This window comes from Loxodonta africana, chromosome 18, assembly GCF_030014295.1.
Source record: "Loxodonta africana isolate mLoxAfr1 chromosome 18, mLoxAfr1.hap2, whole genome shotgun sequence".
NCBI lineage: Eukaryota > Metazoa > Chordata > Mammalia > Proboscidea > Elephantidae > Loxodonta > Loxodonta africana.
The window spans coordinates 58,031,356-58,048,845 of record NC_087359.1 but is presented as its reverse complement, the minus strand read 5'-3'; the positions used below and the strand labels follow the sequence as shown (position 1 = coordinate 58,048,845).

Here is a 17,490-nt window from a genome sequence, read left to right as displayed (position 1 = left end):
TGGCACAGAAGCTACACGACAAGGATTCTTTTGATGAGGATGAGGTTTTTAACAAAGATGCCGGGTAAATGATTGGAGACAATTTAAACTTCTTATGTAAAATGAGGAGATATCAAAAGGGCAGAAATGCAGAACAGAATTTCAAATTCTCATGAACTCCATACTTTCTGGAGCCATGGAGGCTGTATGAACCCTAAAACTATTACCCTGAAAAAAAAAAAAAGGATAATCTTTAAACCTTCAACCAAATATATCACCTAAAGCCTTCTTAAAACCAAACAGTACTTTAGCTTAACTAGTAAAGAATGTCTTCCTTGAGCGTTGTGCTCTTTTAAGGTCTACCTGTATGGGATCAAACTGACAACAACAACAGCAACAGCCCCCTAAGGCTTGGTGGGCAATGAGTTTATGTTAAAGGGGGATGAACAACTCAGGAAAGGAGGGTAAGAATGGTTGCACAGCTCGAAGAAGGAAATCAATGTCACCGAATTGTACATGTAGAAAATGTCGATTTGGTATATGTTTTGCTGTGTATATTCTCAACAACAACAAAATCGATAGAATGTTTTAAAAAAGAAAAATAATAAAATGAGGAGGTAATGAAAAGTTTAATTGCTCCTTTCAAGAATAAGAGCCATTGGCATTGTTCTTCTTATCCCAGGGAGGCCAGAGAAGTCATAACAGAGAAGGCTGAGCCTACAGAGACTACTACAGAGGCCGGTGAGGAAAGCGAACTGCTTGAAGTCAAGACCACAGTGTGAACCCCATCCTGCCTCAGGCTACCCACAAATTTTATTTTCTGATATTGGCTTCTCGCCAATGCTTGTAAACTACTTGTTTTTCTCATATTAAAATATATGAATTCTATAACCAATTCTAGCCATGTGGTAAGGAATTGAAATATAAATATTAAATATTGACAAAAAAGGAACAGGATGTTGATCAAGGGCCATAGGCAAAAAAAGCAGGGCTGAAACTAGAATCCTTCGTGGTAGCCATTCCATAAGAGGCCATGTGGACAAAGAAGGACAAATAGGGGCTTCACTCTCCTGTTTCCCCAATATAATCCATCCCAGGGAAATGGAGAACATATCAGCCACAAGGGGCATAGATTATTAAATCAAGTACCCATTTATTCTGGCTCTCTCTCCTCTGTGCTTCATTCAAGCCTGAGTTCACCAGCACACTTGAGGCCCTGTCCATAGGGGATCATCCACCTTCTGCACCCTCTCATAAGTACTTTGAAGTTGCTAGAATATTTGGATCTCCACTGCGCAGCCAAGTCCTTCTTTTTTCCCAAGACCTCAAACTCACGCAAAAATGTGTGTCGTATTTTGGTAGGGGATCCTCTGCCCTTACAAGCTGGTGGAAAATTCATATTCGTCTTTTTAAACTATCCCAACCCTTGTTGTTTGGATTGAATTGTGTCCCCCAAAAATGTATGTCAACTTGGCTAGGCTACGATTGCCAGTATTATGTGATTGCTCACCATTTTGTCATCTGATGGGCTTTTCCTATATGTTGTAACTCCTATCTGTATGATAAGGCAGGATTAGAGGCAGTTACGTTAATGAGGCAAGACAATGCACGAGATTAGGTTGTGTCTTAAGTCAATCTCTTTTGAGGCGTAAAAGTGAAAAACGAGCAGATAGATGGGGCAACTTCATACCACCAGGAAAGAAGCACCAGGAGCATAGCGCTTTCTTTGGACTCGGGGCTCCTGCGCTGAGAAGCTCCTCAATCGGGATGGTTGATAACAATCACCTTCCCCAGCGCCAAAAGAAAAGGAAAGCCATCCCCTGGGGCTGGCACCCTGAATCCTGACTTCTAGCCTCCTAGACTGCGAGAGAATAAATTTCGTTAAAGCGATGCATTTCTGTTATAGCACCGCTAGATAACTCAGACACTTGGGTAGCTAACAGGAAGGTACAAGAGGAGTAGGGTAAAGGAAGAATATGTGACAGCAGGAATTGCCCAAGATAGCCCTCTTCAGGCCTGGGATGGCGCTGATTCAGAAAATGTTTTGGGTGGAGGGGGGTCACTTCTCTGCTCAGGTGTACTGCCCTAGACTCTCGGGAACCCCACTAGTGATCAAATGTGTGCTGCTCAGCCCCCTCCAGCTCAGCCCAGCACCAGACCTACTGTTTCCTTCCTTATCCACCAGTCTGTGTGATTGCAAGTGATAACACAAGTAAATATTGCAGAAGATGCAAGGGTTCCTGCACACCTTCTGCTCATCCATGTGGGAATCACACACGTTAAGAGTGCAAAGAGGGGATACCTACCCCTATTGAAGTATTTTAGTAAAAGCAAAGAAAAAGCCTTTAATTCCCATTTGTAAGTCAGTGAGAGCTAAACACATAGCTGAGTAAAAGAGATTCTGAATGAGCAAGATTTGCTAATCGACCTCCATGACCACAAATAAGTGCTGGCAGCTCAGTAATCTGAGATGGAGAATGGTGCCAACCAAGGAACCACAGCACAGGGTCCCCCAAAAGAGCAATGCAATCAGGCAATGGCCTCCTGGCATATTTTGCTTGTTAGAGTTCCAAGCAAAATGAATAGCCCATCTGTACCTCATTCGGCCCATCGGTTTACCAGTGCTGGGCAAGAGACACCTGTTCTCTTGATACTGGCCTGAGTCAGTTACCTGAGGATAAAAAACAAGCATTTGTCCCTGCATGGTGACATCTGTGAGCCAACAAATATTTACTGTGTTTAAAGCACACGACTAAATAATAACAGGAAGCAGCAGCAGCTAGCGTTTACACTTGCTTACTTGGTCCCAAGCTCTGGGTTAAGCATTTCACAGTCTTATCTCATTTAGTCCAACAATCCCTGGAAGGATATTTTGTTATTCCCATTTGAAAGATAAAGAAAGAGGGCTCAAAGAATGTAAGTAACCAGCCCAGGTGCCCTAGGGCACACATTCAAAATGGACGAGTTAGGGTTTCAAGTGTCCATAGGAAAATACAATTTCTCAAAGTATATTCTGCCAAACTCTTCCCTCAAACATCACTGAGATGCTTATTTAAACAGCAAATTCCTGGACACCTCCCCTCCACACCTGCATGCCTGCCCCACATGAATCCATCTCCAGGATAGAGAGGCCCACTTTAGGAACCATTGAGCTATGACAAGAAGGCCAGGAGGTTTGAGAAAGCAGAGATTCTGTGGTTTCTTCTGGCCTGGAGGCAGCAGGGAGATGACTGTGGGGAGGCAGGGCAGAGCAGTGGGAGGTGAGAGGACTGGTGTCTGGTTAAGTCTGTGAGAATGGGATGCATGCCTGAGTCTTACCTGGGACTATGCACACAGATAACTCTGGGCTACTGCTCACCTCCAAGGAGATTAAGGCCTCCTGGAAAATACCAGAGTCAACCAGCTCTGGCTCCCAAGGACCTGGCGGTAGTGAAGTGCTGTTGCTGAAGCCTGGACCTGGTGGGAGTGAGATGCTGTTTTGAGTACCATTGGTGCCCAGAGAAGCACACATTCAAGAAGAGAAAAAAATCCTGAGGCCTGAAGCAGAAGTGGGAAGTGGTTCAAGCTGAGAATCTATGTGTTAGAGGGTAGTTTGGTGTCACGCTGTGAAGTGTCTTCGCTTGCAGGGCTGAAGGAAATTAAGACTTAAACTGCATCCTTATGAAGACTTCGTGTGGATTAGGGCCATACCTCAAGGTTGGTGGAGCAATAAGATAGGAGAAGCCTAGACCCCTGACAAAGTGGCCCCTAAACTAGCCCTGACTTCCTAACCAGATTGTCACAGGAAAGATCGAGAAACTTCCCTATTATTTAACCTACTTTTCTTTGGTTCTCTATTGCAGCAGCTGACCCTATAGCCTAATAAAGGAGTCAGTGTACGTATGGGTTAGCTATTGCCACAATAATGCTGTGTAATAAACCATTCCGAAACTCGGTGAGTTGACCTAACAGTTCCCACAGATCTGCAGGTTGGCTGGAGCGCTGTGCTTTAACTCTGTGCTGGTTCAGCTCTGCTTCTTACTCTAAGGCTGCAGATCAGCTGCGGTGGCTCTGTCCCAGGAGTTTTCATTCCGGGGCCCAGGCTGAAGAGTCAGCAGTGACCCAGGAGGAGCTCCTCTCATGGAGAAGGCAGAGGCATAAAAAAGACCAGTAGAAAATATATGGCTTCTTAAAGCCTGGACTTAGAACTGGCACACTTTCATTTCTGCCCCATTCTATGAGTCAAAGCAGGTCACATGGTGTCTTTGATTGAATTATGTCCCCCCCAAAAAGGTGTGTATTCACTTGGTTAGCCCATGATTCCCAGTATTGTGTGGTTATCCTCCATTTTGTGATTGTAATTTTATGTTAAGAGGATTAGGGTGGGATTGTAACACCACCCTTACTCAGGTCACCTCCCTGACCCAAGCAAGGTAAAGGGAGTTTCCCTGGGGTATGGCCTGCGCCGCCTTTTATCTCTCAAGAGATAAAAGGAAAGGGAAGCAAGCAGAGAGTTGGGGACCTCATACCACCAAGACGGCAACACCAGGAACAGAGTACGTCCTTTGGACATGGTGTCCCTGTGCCTGAAAAGCTCCTCAACCAGGGGAAGACTGAGGACAAGGATCTTCCTCCAGAGAAAAAGCCCTCCCATGGAGCCGACATTCTGAATTTGGACTTGTAACCTACTAGACTATGAGAAAATAAATTTCTCTTTGTTAAAGCCATCCATTTGTGGTATCTCTGTTATGCCAGCACTAGCTGACTAAGACACATGGCCAAGGCCAAAGACAGGAAACAAGAAAGTACATTCCGCCCACATGTGTGGATGTAGGGAAGGGTGAAGTACTGGAGCCAATAATTCTACATACCCTAGTATGTGAAAGAGCCCTGGTTTGGTGTTTACACCCCCTGGTTCCACTCTTCTAGGAGTTTCCTATAAGTGGAACATAATGACAGGTAAAGCCCTTCAATGTAAAGACTTAGCCACTGTTCTCTATTAGGTCAGGAACCCTGACAAGGCAAGAATCAGATCTCCTTTATCTCCACAGCTCCCTCTTCCCTTCAATGCCTAGTACAGGCCCTGACCTTAGTGATGACTCAAGGATTATTACTGAGTGAATTTTAGGTCATTCCTTCATTTTTCTCATGTGATTGCCCATGAAATACAGACAGACCTCTTAAAGGTCAGTGCATAGTATGTATTTGCCCTATAAACTACAAAGGGACTGTGCCATTTGGAGCTGGAATCTGTACTCAGATCTGCCTGACACTAAATTCTGTGCCTGCTTCCCACAGAAAACACCAGACGAAAAGGTGTATACAGGGTTAAACATCAAAGCAGGTGGTATGGATTGAACTATGTCCCCCTGAAATGTGTTGTATATCCTAACCTCTATGCCTGTGGTTATGATCCCATTTGGTTACCTTTGTTATATTAAGGCAGGATTAGTGTAGGATGTATCTTTAGTCAGTCTCTTTTGAGATATAAAAAGAGATTAAACAGAGGAGCAGAGAGGGACACAGAGAGATGGGGTAAGGCAGGTGCTAAGACACGTGGAGATCTCCAAGGAACCAGGAAGCAGAAGCTGAAGAGACCAGGACATTCCTCTAGAGCTGACACACAGAGAAAGCCTTCCCCTAAAGCCAGCGCTCTTAATTCAGACCTCTAGCCTCCTAAACTGTGAGAAAATAAATTTCTGTGTCAGCCATCCACTCGTGGTATTTGTTACAGCAGCACTCGGTAACTAAGACAGCAGCTTAGTGAAGTTTCTTTCTCTAGAGGCCATTTAAAACTAGAAATACTTCTAAAATCTGAAATACCCTAAGAGGAAGGCCATCTAAAGGCAAAAACTAGCCAGCGATCCACATGGATTTAAGGACAATTTAAGAACAGTGAGATTCACCATCAGAGCCTACACTGTTCCATAAAGTCCGTTGGCCCCTCTCATAAGGGCAAAAGCCAAATCGGCTCCAGATGCTTGACCTTAATTGCTGCCCGTCCCAGGAGACTTTTCACATTGGTGGAGAGCTGAGAGAGCCATGATTAACCCTAAAGAATGGCATAGTCACTACTGAATGTCAGGCACAGGGGCACATGGCTGGAAAGTATATTTTAGGGCAGTAATTCATAGTAAATCGTTTTCCCATCTGGCAAGAGGGACTGTTCAATGTCACGCCGTCTCAACCTTAGGCTGATCAAAGTAGAGGGATGGAGAAACTAGTGTTGGTGCAAGGTCTCTTGGTTTCGATATATGTGGAAGACTTTGGAGTCTTTAGGGCTCTCCAGGTGGTTAATAAAGGGTTACCTCAGTGGAGTGCAAGAAAAGGACATTATGCAACAGTTTGTTTGTTCTAATGAGGCAGACTGGAACAATCTCTCTCCAAGATACATAGGAGTTACTAAGTGAAGAAAAAGGAGCTCTGGTAGCCCAATGGTTAAGCACTCAGCTGCTAACCAAAAGTTGGCAGCTCAAACCCACCAGCGGCTGCACAGGAGAAAGGTGTGCCAGTCTGTTTCCATAAAGATCACAGCCTTGGAAACCCTATGGGGTAGCTCTACCCTGTCCTACAGGGTTGCTATGAATCGAAGTCAATTCAACGGCACAGAACAAGTGAACAAAGCAATAAGTGGTATGGCGTACATAGTATGTGCAGTACAGTGAGTTACTTAATATGATTCTTCTAGTCATGTATGCTCTTGTGACTCTGACAGAAAGGCTGAGAGGTACTACGCAAATAAGGTGCTTGTAGCCCACCAAGGGGATTTGACAGCCTGCTAATAATGTAAACATGGTGCATAGTAACCTCGGAGTGGGAATATGCAAATGAGGTATATGGAACTCTTGTAGGAGATTTGTCAGTTTTGCCATCCTACCAGGCTTAAAATGAGCCAATCCCAGGAGTCAGGGGAACCTCAGTATCACCAAGAAGAAGAGCCAAGAGTAGAGCACGTCCTTTAGGCCCAGACACCCTACACAGAGAGCCTCCTAGACTCAGGAGACAGACAGAGCTGTAACATCAGAGAAGGTGTGAGATGGCGAGAGGTGGCAGTAGCAAGCGAACTGGAGAAACTTCAGCAGCAGAACCAGGAGGCTGGCACTGGACAGTCCAGTGGGCTTCCCATTCCACTGAGCAAGACAGCTGCAGTCGGCGTGCTGACCCACAGAGCTAGAGAGTACAGCGCCTTTGGCAGGAGGCTTCCTGGCTGAGTGGGGTATCTCCGGGCACTTCTTGGCAGAGCTAAAGAGCTTGCCCAAGCAGGGAAGGGCCCGACTGAGGGGCCAAGGGGCTGAGAGAGGAGAGAGAAGCCTGCCTGCAGGCACGGCTGAGAAGCTGTCTTGACCAAAGAACTGTATCTTGAGTTGTTCCTGATCCTGAATTGTAACCTGTTACTTCCCTAATAAATCCCATAGCTATGAGCATGGTCTGTGAGCTCCGTGTGGCAATTGCAATAAATTATTGAACCCAGCAGAGTAGAGAATGCCGTGGGAGGGACAGCTAGTGTCAGAATTGGTAAAAAGTTTGGAGGAGGGAGGTATGTTTGATCTCTGCCTCATAGGAATCAGCCTTGGGCTGATGCTGATGGTGATTCTCTCCCCCCAACAAAGTTAGACTAGGTCTAATGCCACCACGCCATTTTGACAGTATGCTACTATGTGTTGTGTGGCATATGGATAAAACTGTGGCTATTTAAATTTAAATTAATACAAATAAAATTAAACAGCAGCTCCTAAGTCACACTAGTCATTTCAAGTGCTCACAAGCTATTTCTAGTAACGGCTACCAAATGGGACAATACACATATAAACTATTTCCATCTTTACAGAAAGTTCTATTGGAAAACACTGGTTTAGAATACTCTGGAAGGACACACGAGAAACTGGTAATGGTGGTTGCCTTCAGGGAGGGAAACTGAGAGACTGCAGCACCACGTACCCTTTTGTACCTTTGGAATTTGACAGCACGTGTTTGTACCATGCATTTAAAAATACAAATTGTTGTCAGGACGGATCAGTCCCTGGAGAAGGACATCATACTTGGCACAGTACAGGGTCAGCGGAAAAGAGGAAGACCCTCAACGAGGTGGATTGACACAGTGGCTGCAACAATGAGCTCAAGCATAACGGCGATTGTAAGGATGGCTCAGGACTGGGCAGTGTTTCGTTCTGTTGTGCATAGGGTCGCTATGGGTAGGAACCGACTCGACGGCACCTAACAACTACAACAAACAAACAAATTGGGATTTAGGAGTCCCCATGTAGGGTTACGGCATTTGGGCAGTCGTAACCAGATTACTCTGCAATTTGCCTAAAACAAAACAAATTAGTAGATATTATGGCTTCACATTATCATATCCTCAGTTCCCCGGGAGTGCTCTGCCACAGCAGTTAGTCTGCATTTTCCCCAGGGCTCTCTCTCCCAGAGATTTGCCCTCCAGTGTGCTCTAGTTCCCGCCTAGACCTGTCACACAGCTGTCACCCCCAACTTCCTCTCACTGTTCCCTGGGTTGGGACCTTCATTTCCTACCTGCCTTTTCTTCTTTCCTGATTTACCCTTCTTCTGGAGCACAAACTCAGCTAAGAATTCCTTTCTAATGTTAAAAAAAACAAAACAAAACAAAACTGTGGGCCTCCTCATGATAGTAATTGTACCCATTAAAAGAAATAATGTATATACATGGGAATTACAACACTGATGTTTTTCTTTGTCTGTTTTCACAGATATAGTCAATTTAATTCCTGTGTTTTCTACCCAGTGAGGTCCACATAGGCACCGTTTATATTGTTGAAAAAAGGTATTTTGCAATGAAGAAGTCGTTGGCCTTGCAAAATTCTATTATGCAATCCTCAGTATCATTTTTATCACCAAGGTCATATTTTCCAACAACCAATCCTTCTTCTTTGTTTCCAACTTTCCCGTTCCAATCACTAGTAGTTATCAATGCATCTTGATTTCATGTTTGATCAATTTCAGACTGCAGAAGCTGCTAAAAGTCATCCATTTCCTCATTTTTGGCCTTAGCGGTTGGTTGGTACATACATTTGAATCGTAGATGCATTAACTGGTCTTCCTGGTAGCTGTCTGGATATTATCCTATCACTGACAGTGTTGTACTTTAGGGTGGATCTTGAAATGCTCTTTTTGACAATGAATGCCATCCTATTCCTCTTCAATTTGTCCTTCTTAGCATAATAGACCATATGATTGTCTGATTCAAAATTTCCAATACCAGTCCATTTCAGCTCACTAATGCCTAGGACTTTACCCATTCCATTTAACTTTTGACAACTTCCAATTTTCCTAGATTCATACTTCAGACATTTCATGTTCTCATTATTAATGAGTATTTGCAACTGTTTCTTCTCAGTTTGAATCATGCCACATCAGGAAATGAAGGTCCTGAAAGCTTTCTCCATCCTCATCATTAAGGTTGACTCTGCTTTGAGGAGGCGGCTCTTCCCCTGTCGCATTTTGAGGCCTTTCCAACCTCAGGGGCTCGTCTTCCAGCACTATGTCAGACAATGTTCCTATGCTATACACAGGGTTTTCACTGGTCAAGTTTTTCAGAAGTAGACCACCAGGTCCCTCTTCCTCGTCTGTCTCACTCTGGAAGCTCCATTGAAACCTCTCTACCATGGATGACCCTGCTGGTATTGGAAATACTGGTGGCATAGCTCCCAGCATCACAGCAACATGCAAGCCACCACATTATGGCAAACCGACAGGTGCATGGGAAAGACATGATGGAAAAGCTCAATATCATCAGTCAGAACAAAGCCAGGGGCCGACTGTAGAACAGACCATCAACTGCTCGTATGGAAGTCCAAGATGAAGCTGAAGAAAATTAGAGCAAGTCCAAGGAAACCAAATTATGATATGGAGTATATCCCTCCTGAATTTGGAGACCATCTCAAGGATAGATTTGACTAATTGAACACTAATGACTGAAGATCAGATGAGCTGTGGAACGACATCAAGAACATCATACATAAAGAAAGCAAAAGGTCATTAAAAAGGCAAGAAAGAAAGAAAAGACCAAAATGGATGTCAGAAGAGATTCTGAAACTTGCTCTTGAACATAGAGTAGATAAAGCAAATGGAAGAAATGACGATGGAAAAGCTGAAGAGAAGATTTCGAAGGGCAGCTCGAGAGGACAAAGTGAAGTATTATGACATGTGCAAAGACCTGGAGTTAGAAAAACAAAAGGGAAGACACTCTGGGCATTTCTCAAGCTGAAAGAACTGAAGTAAAAATTCAGTCCTCGAGTTGCAATTTTGAAGGATTCTATGGGCAAAATATTGAACGATGAATCAAAAGAAGATGGCTCACCTAGCTTGGTGGTAGTGAGCCCCTCTGTCTCTCTGCTTGCTTCTCTCTTTTATGTCGCAAAAGAGATTGACTCAAGATACAACCTAATCTTCTAGACTGAGTCCTGCCTAGCTAACATAACTGCCTCTAATCCCACCTCATTAACATCAAAGAGGTAAGATTTACAACATATACGAAAATCACATCAGATAACAAAATTGTGGACAATCACACCATACTGGGGATCATGGCCTAGCCAAGATGGCACACACTTTTGGGGGACACAGTTCAATCCATCACAGTAACATAATGGCCCCACCACTTACAAGTTGTATACCTTAACTTCCCGTAGCCTATGAAATGGAAATAGTAATAGTGCCCTCTGCCTTATTTTTATTTCATTCATTGACTCTTTCATCAAGCATTTATTGAGCACATTGTGTGTGGCAAAGTACAGGGTCAGCAGAAAAGAGGAAGACTCTCAACAAGGTGGATTGATACAGTGGCTGCCAACAATGAGCTCAAGCATAACAATGATCGTAAGTATGGTGCAGGACCGGGCAGTGTTTCCCTCTGTTGTGCATAGGGTCTCTATGAGTCAGAATCGACTCGACGACACCTAACAACAACAACTAACAACTGTGTGCCAGTCACTGTTCTAGGCACTGGAAATGCAATGATGAATGAGTCAGGCAAAGTTTCTGTTTTCATTTATTTGGAATTTGGTCCTATCTATAATCCTACAGGATATTGGTCCGGAATATGGGGGAGATGGGATTATTGCACAGAAGGGAGAAGGCAAGAAAGAAAGATATGCAGTGTTCACCACCTTCACAGGTCTGCCCTAGCCCACTAGTTCTTGGTCTGGGAATCACAAGCTTCTAGAAGTTTCTTGCCTTATAGCTGGCATTGAATTGCATCAGAGTCCACCCTCATCCCCATCCCACACAGGACAATTGTCTAGAAACCCAACTTGGATTTCTTCAGGCGGAAGGAAGGTGCTGTTTCCTTATTCAGCACACCCATATCTGAATGATCAACTGCCTTTCTGAATCGGAAGCTAACCTTGTCATTCTTTTCCATACTGACAACTTTGTCATTCTTTTCCAAATGAAAAAAACATGAGTCATCTGTCGGTACAGCAGCTGGATGTCGTATGCCAGGCTCTTCTGAACAGGCAGGAGCTGGATCAGATTCAGCCGGTGCTGGAAAGGCCATTGGGAGTGGCTGAGAAGCCCAATGAGAACAGCTTGCTATTTACTGATTTGCTTTGAAAGCAGCAAAGCCAGTTTATCCATTGCATCTGTTAATGTAAGTCTTCGTCTAAGCCATTCAGTTTTCTCTGGTCTCCAGAGGAAGTGAGATTGGACATATACAGAAAGCCAGGCAGGATAATGAAGGAAGGAAGCAGGACAATTCCTTCCTAACTGTGTGCTACAACATTTAAGAAAGGCAGCTCTGAAACTTGGGCACTGTGGAATGGACCTTGGCTCAGGTGCTTGGGGCTACAGATCTGACCAGCAAGACTGTTATTGGTTTTAGGGCTTGTTTGATTGTAGATAAGATGGAACTTCTGCATATCTCCTAAAAAAATCTGTAAGTAACGTTTGCCCACGTGGTTAGAGGCAAAGTGAGATTAGAACCCTCATTGGCCCCGTTTAAACGAGTCCAGCACTGCTGAACCCAGACTGTCAGAGCCCAAAGGGAAAGCAGAAGTGTAGCAGACAAGTCCTTCTCTTTTGAAGCCATTTCAGTTATAATTATCAGTGCTGAGCTGGCAGGCACTGGAGTGGAGCAGGAGTTATGAGGCAGCTCCAGAGCCCTGAATAAATTGAGCCCCTGCTTCCTGGTCCCAAGGAGGCACTTCCTGCTGCAGCATCCCCCTGGCACCCTCATATTTGTATCTAAATCAGCCTGTCATTCTCTGCCCCCTGCAAAGTAAAAAATCGCACGAACACTGACACTCTGCCAGTGTTTGGTGTAAAGAGCCCTCGCTGCCCATTCCTTGGGGCGGATCCTCCCATGGTGTGCAGGGTTCCACACCTCCCAAGATCCGAGCCCTCTGACTTTTTCCTTCCTTGTTTACTTCTTTAGAATCCACTCTCTGGTTTTTATTTTTGTACTGAAAAGGCCTTTCAGTTGCCATTTCAGTAAGATTCTTGTCCTCCGGCTGCCTGCTGGGGACTCTGGCTGGGAAAGGGAGTGACTTGGGAGCCTGTTCATCTGGCCCTCACCTTTCTCTGCAGGTGTCATGTGATTCTCTGGGGGCGCTGCTGCACAAGTGGAAATGCTTTCAGTGGTGGAGAACGGACTGGACCCCCGGGCTGCCATCCTGGTAGGCGAGCAAGGGAGGGTCAGGGTGGGAAAGGCGAGAACGCCATTTCATCAGCTTTTCTTAATTTTAAATGAATGGGCAGTATCCAGAATAAAGCGTCCAGCTGAAAAAAGTTATAGCAGAAGTAGGGCCTGAGGAGATCCTGCCCTTTCTGGATCATCTTATTGGTGATAAAACGGAACTTTACAAAGAATGGATTTCAGATAGGTTGCCTGTGTGGTTGCACATGTATTTGCCAATAGGCAAAGAGTCCCATCCCCTGGGATATTTTCCTAAAGGCCTATGTTAAGTTTGGCACTGCCTAGGTCATCAAGAAGAAGCTGGTGGGATCAGTGAAGGCGTTGCAGAAACAGTACGTGTCCTCAGACACAGTGGTCACCAGTGAAGACGGAGATGCCACCACCATGCGCAGTGCCCTGGAGGCTGTGTTTCTCCATGGCCTGCACGCCAAGCACATCCGAGCTGAGGCTGGAGGAAAGAGGAAGAAAAGTGCCTATCAGAAGCCTCTGCCTCAGCCTGTCTTCTGGTCCCTCCTGAAAGCTGGTACCCACAAGTGAGCTCAGCCTGGAGAGGCTTTGCTTTGGGGAGGAGTTTCTGAGTGTGGGACACTTGGCTCTTCCTCTTCAGCTGTGAGGAAAACTTACAGAGCCTATGTTCTAGTGTAGAGATAGTGGATGGAGACCGTTGAAGGGTTTCTCCTTGAACCAGGCTTCCCACCAGTGTGCCATTAGGTTTTGAGCCCCTCAGCCCTCAAAGGATGATCCGGGGCTGCTTTGCACCCCAGGGCTGGCCTCCTCTAGCAGGAATAGCATCTTCTGTTTACTTGAGGGTGCCACACAAACATTTTGTATGTTTGTCATAATGTGAAAACTTTGGGAAACAGTGCATTAGACAAGGGTTGGCAGGCTAAGGCTCATGAGCCAAATCTGGTCCACCACCTATTTTTGTAAAAAAGTTTTTTTGGAACACAGCCACACCCATTCATATACATACTGTCCATGACTGTTTTTCCCCAACTGTGGTAGTGCTGAGTAGTTCAACAGAGGCTGTATGGCCCACAAACCCTAAAATATTTACTATCTGGCCCTTTATAAAAAAACTTTACCAACCCTGCCTTAGAATGTTTGAACATCTATGTTCTAGATGTTATACATTTAAGTAAGGAGAGGATTTTGGAAGAAGTAGGATCTAGGTAGAACATGTGAATATTCATTCAGGAGACCTTTGTCTTTTTGGCCCTGCCCAAAAAGTATCTGGCACTGAGCCTGTAATCAAAAACCAAACCCGTTTGCGACACAGTAGGACAGAGTAGAACTGCCCTGTTTCCAAGGAGCTGCTGGTGGATTCAAACTGCTGACCTTTTGGTTAGCAGCCGAGCTGTTAACCACTGCGCCACCAGAGCCCCCCACTGCGCCACAGGGCTGCGCTGTGCTTCTAAGGGCTATTAAATGCTACCTTCAGGCTCGAAGTGCCTTTTCTGTCTCTGACCTTCCCTTCCATGCCTTACTACCACTGTCCTATCTCAGGTTCTTATCTTGCGCCTGGCTGACCACTGGCTTTCTAATTGTCCCTCTTATCTCATTCTGTCTTCCTTTAGGTCAGCCAGCAGGCCAACATTTACTGAGCTTAAGCAACTAGGAGCTTAGTTACTGAGCCCAGTAGAGTGTGGTCCGCCCTCAGTACAGTGTGGTCTGCCCGCCCACAGAGGAGACATGCACAGAGGGCTAGGGTAGCTCACAGGAGGGGCATTTACCTCAAACCGAGGGACTCAGGAACTGAGTTTGGTAGGCTTGGGGTCTTATCTTTCTATCCAGAGAAGTCCACCCTGAAATCTGCATGTTGTTGTTGTTGTTGTTAGGTGCCGTTGAGTCGGTTCCGACTCATAGCGACCCTATGCACAACAGAACGAAACACTGCCCGGTCCTGCACCATCCTCACAATCGTTGTTATGCTTGAGCTCATTGTTGCAGCCACTGTGTCAATCCACCTCGTTGAGGGTCTTCCTCTTTTCTGCTAACCCTGTACTCTGCCAAGCATGATGTTCTTCTCCAGGAACTGATCCCTCCTGACAACATGTCCAAAGTATGTAAAACATATTCTCACCATCCTTGCCTCTAAGGAGCATTCTGGCCTCACTTCTTCCAAGACAGATTTGTTCATTCTTTTGGCAGTCCATGGTCTATTCTGAAATCTGCATAGTTATGGCCAAGTGAAACTTCCTGCAAAAAAACCTGTGGCCAATAGGCTCCCAAATGCCATCCTGGGGTAGCTGCCAGTCCCCTGGATTTCTGATTCACTTTTTTTTTTTTTTTTTTTTAGGATGGGGGCTCAGAATCTATAACCTGATCAAGTTCCCTATGTGAATCTGATGCACAGCCTGTTGTGGGAACCATTGCCCCACTTTGCCTCATCACTTTGACACTCAAGACCCTTTATTACCTGGCTTTGCAACTGAATTCCCTCCATGTGTTGTAATCTGAGTGCTCACCACTCCTGTTAGAGGTGTGTTGCTTCCCTACCCTTCTGTGCCTTTTTTCTGTCAGTCTCTTGTGCTTAGAGGATTCTCCTTCCATCTTTGCCCCTTGAAATCTCTCAGGGCTGCCTTTTCTATGGCATTTTACTCACTCTAACCCTGAAATGACACCAAAAATAGGGCTTGACTTACATGTGCCCTTGAAAGGCAGTTAGTTGCTGAAGGCGGAGACCATGTCTTTCCCCTGTATCTTCACAGCTCCAAGGAGCTTATACTTAGGGGCTCAGCAAACATGTCTTAATTGAGTAGATCAATGCCAAGGGCCCAAAGTGCACCTGTAATAAACATAGAATTCATGACACCTACCTGGAAACCTTGGGGGTTATAGATTAGATATTTTTGAGTTCCCCTTAAAACACTTTTATCCAGAATTTGTCGTGCCTGTGTATATTTACAATCATTATGATTAATTCTTGCTACCCCATGGATAAAATGACATCTCGGTGATTTGAGGTAGTTACTTGAAAGAAGTCTGTTTTCCCCCTTCCCAGACACATCGTTAGAGAATTAGAGCACCTGGTCTTCGTCAGCATGGATGTGGGCCACTGCCGGGCATGGCTCCAACTCAGCCTCGATTTTGGACTGAGGGAGTGCTACCTGAAATTGCTCCTCCAGGAGCAGGCCTGGCTGTGTGAGTACTATCAGCCATAGCCCTGCTTGGAGATGTCAAGGAAGGCAAGTTTCTCCTTAGCTTCCTGCAGGGACTAGCATCTTTGTCCTTTGAACTCTTCTACAAGTCTGCCATCTTAAATGAGTGGACACTTACCACACTGGCCCTTTCTGGGCTTTGCCCACTCTCTGAGCTCGACCCTTTCACTACCTTGGGTGCAGAACTACAGCCAAAGGAGTCCCTGGATTCAGTTTCCCATTCCTCGGGCACAGAGGACATCGAAGTCCAGCACTCAGGCCATAAGATTCAGCAGAAAAGGAAGCTCATTGCCTCCTCCTTCAGCCTGGACACGGCCAGTTCATTCCAGCTGTCCTGTGGCCTGAACTCTGATAGCTGTCTTCTCCAAGAAAATGGCTCCAAGAGTCCAGACTGTTCTGAGGAGCTCATGTCTACGACTCAGACCTTTGGACGGCAAATGGTGATGGTTCAGCTCAGTCTCTGCAAGAGTGACTACCTGCCTCTCTTTCCCTCCTTCTTTCTACTTCCTTCCTTCCTTGCTTTCACATGGGATTTGTGATTGTCTGTCACTGAGCACTGAACTCTATTAGGGTGTAAAGCCAGACAAAGAAGACATCATTGCTCTTCTTCAGGGACTGGAGAAGCTGGGGGCTGTAACCTGAAACAACATGGAAGCAGTGGGAAGAAGGGGAGTAGGGCTCAGAGCACATTCAAGTCCAATCTCTGACCCTGGATAGCACGTTACTTTGTCTTACTTGGTCTCTCTGAGGCTCAGTGTGAAATATTTCAGTGTAAAAAATTTTCATCTAGAAGGGAGGAAGCTAACAGTTCAGGCTGATATCTACAACTTCCAAAAAATACAGTGAAGCATAATGCCTAAGAGTGTGATGTAGTGACACAGAAGATATGGAGAACATGAAACTTGAGTGGCCCGTGGAGGAGGTGGTAGACAACTGGGGAGAAGCAAGTGTGTGGAGGAGTGTATGGTGCAGACTAACTAGAGGGGGAGAGCCTGGGGAGGAACCTTCTTCATACAGCCTTTTTTTTTTTTCAATTAATTTTTTGAATAGATAATCCATTTTTATGGTTTAAAAAAAAAAAAAACAGTAGCCCTGGTGGAGCAGTGGTTAAGTGTTTGGCTGCTGATTGAAAGGTCGGCAGTTTGAACCCACAAGCCACTCCACAGGAGAAAGATGTGGCAGTGTGCTTCCGTAAAGATTTACAGCCTTGGAAACCCTATGGGGCAGTTCTCTGTTCTGTAGGGTCGCTATGAGCTGGAACACGCTTGACAGCAACAGGTTTGGTTTTGATTTTTTGTCCAGTCCTGCTGCTGCTACCTTGGTTCAGGTCCTTACAAGTTCCCATCTGGTGTGAGAATAATACTGGATTGGACTTGGTTTCAATCCCTGTCCCACCATGTACAGGCCCAGTAATGTCAGGCAAATTGCGGACTCTGAGGTTCTGTATCTTCATCTGTAAAATGGAGATACCCTTATAGGGCTGTTTGAGAATCAAATCAGATGACTATTAATGAGTTGAATACATGAGAATGTCTCATAGGCCCCATAAAGGACCTATAAAGCACTGGAGCATTGGTATGCGGTTTTCATATGTCACTTTGGGGAATTTAGATCTGACATATTGGGGAAAAGCGTCTCTTTCTCCAGAAATGCCTAGACCCATGGCGTGACTTCGGCCATCTTACCTGTCTTAGCCCTTTGTGT

General features: G+C 45.3%; 1 pseudogene; it reads left to right on the top strand.

The window, feature by feature from the left end:
• The first annotated feature begins 12,557 nt into the window (after positions 1–12,557).
• On the top strand, positions 12,558–17,195 carry LOC135228034 (pleckstrin homology domain-containing family M member 1-like; annotated as a pseudogene).
• Positions 17,196–17,490: the final 295 nt, after the last annotated feature.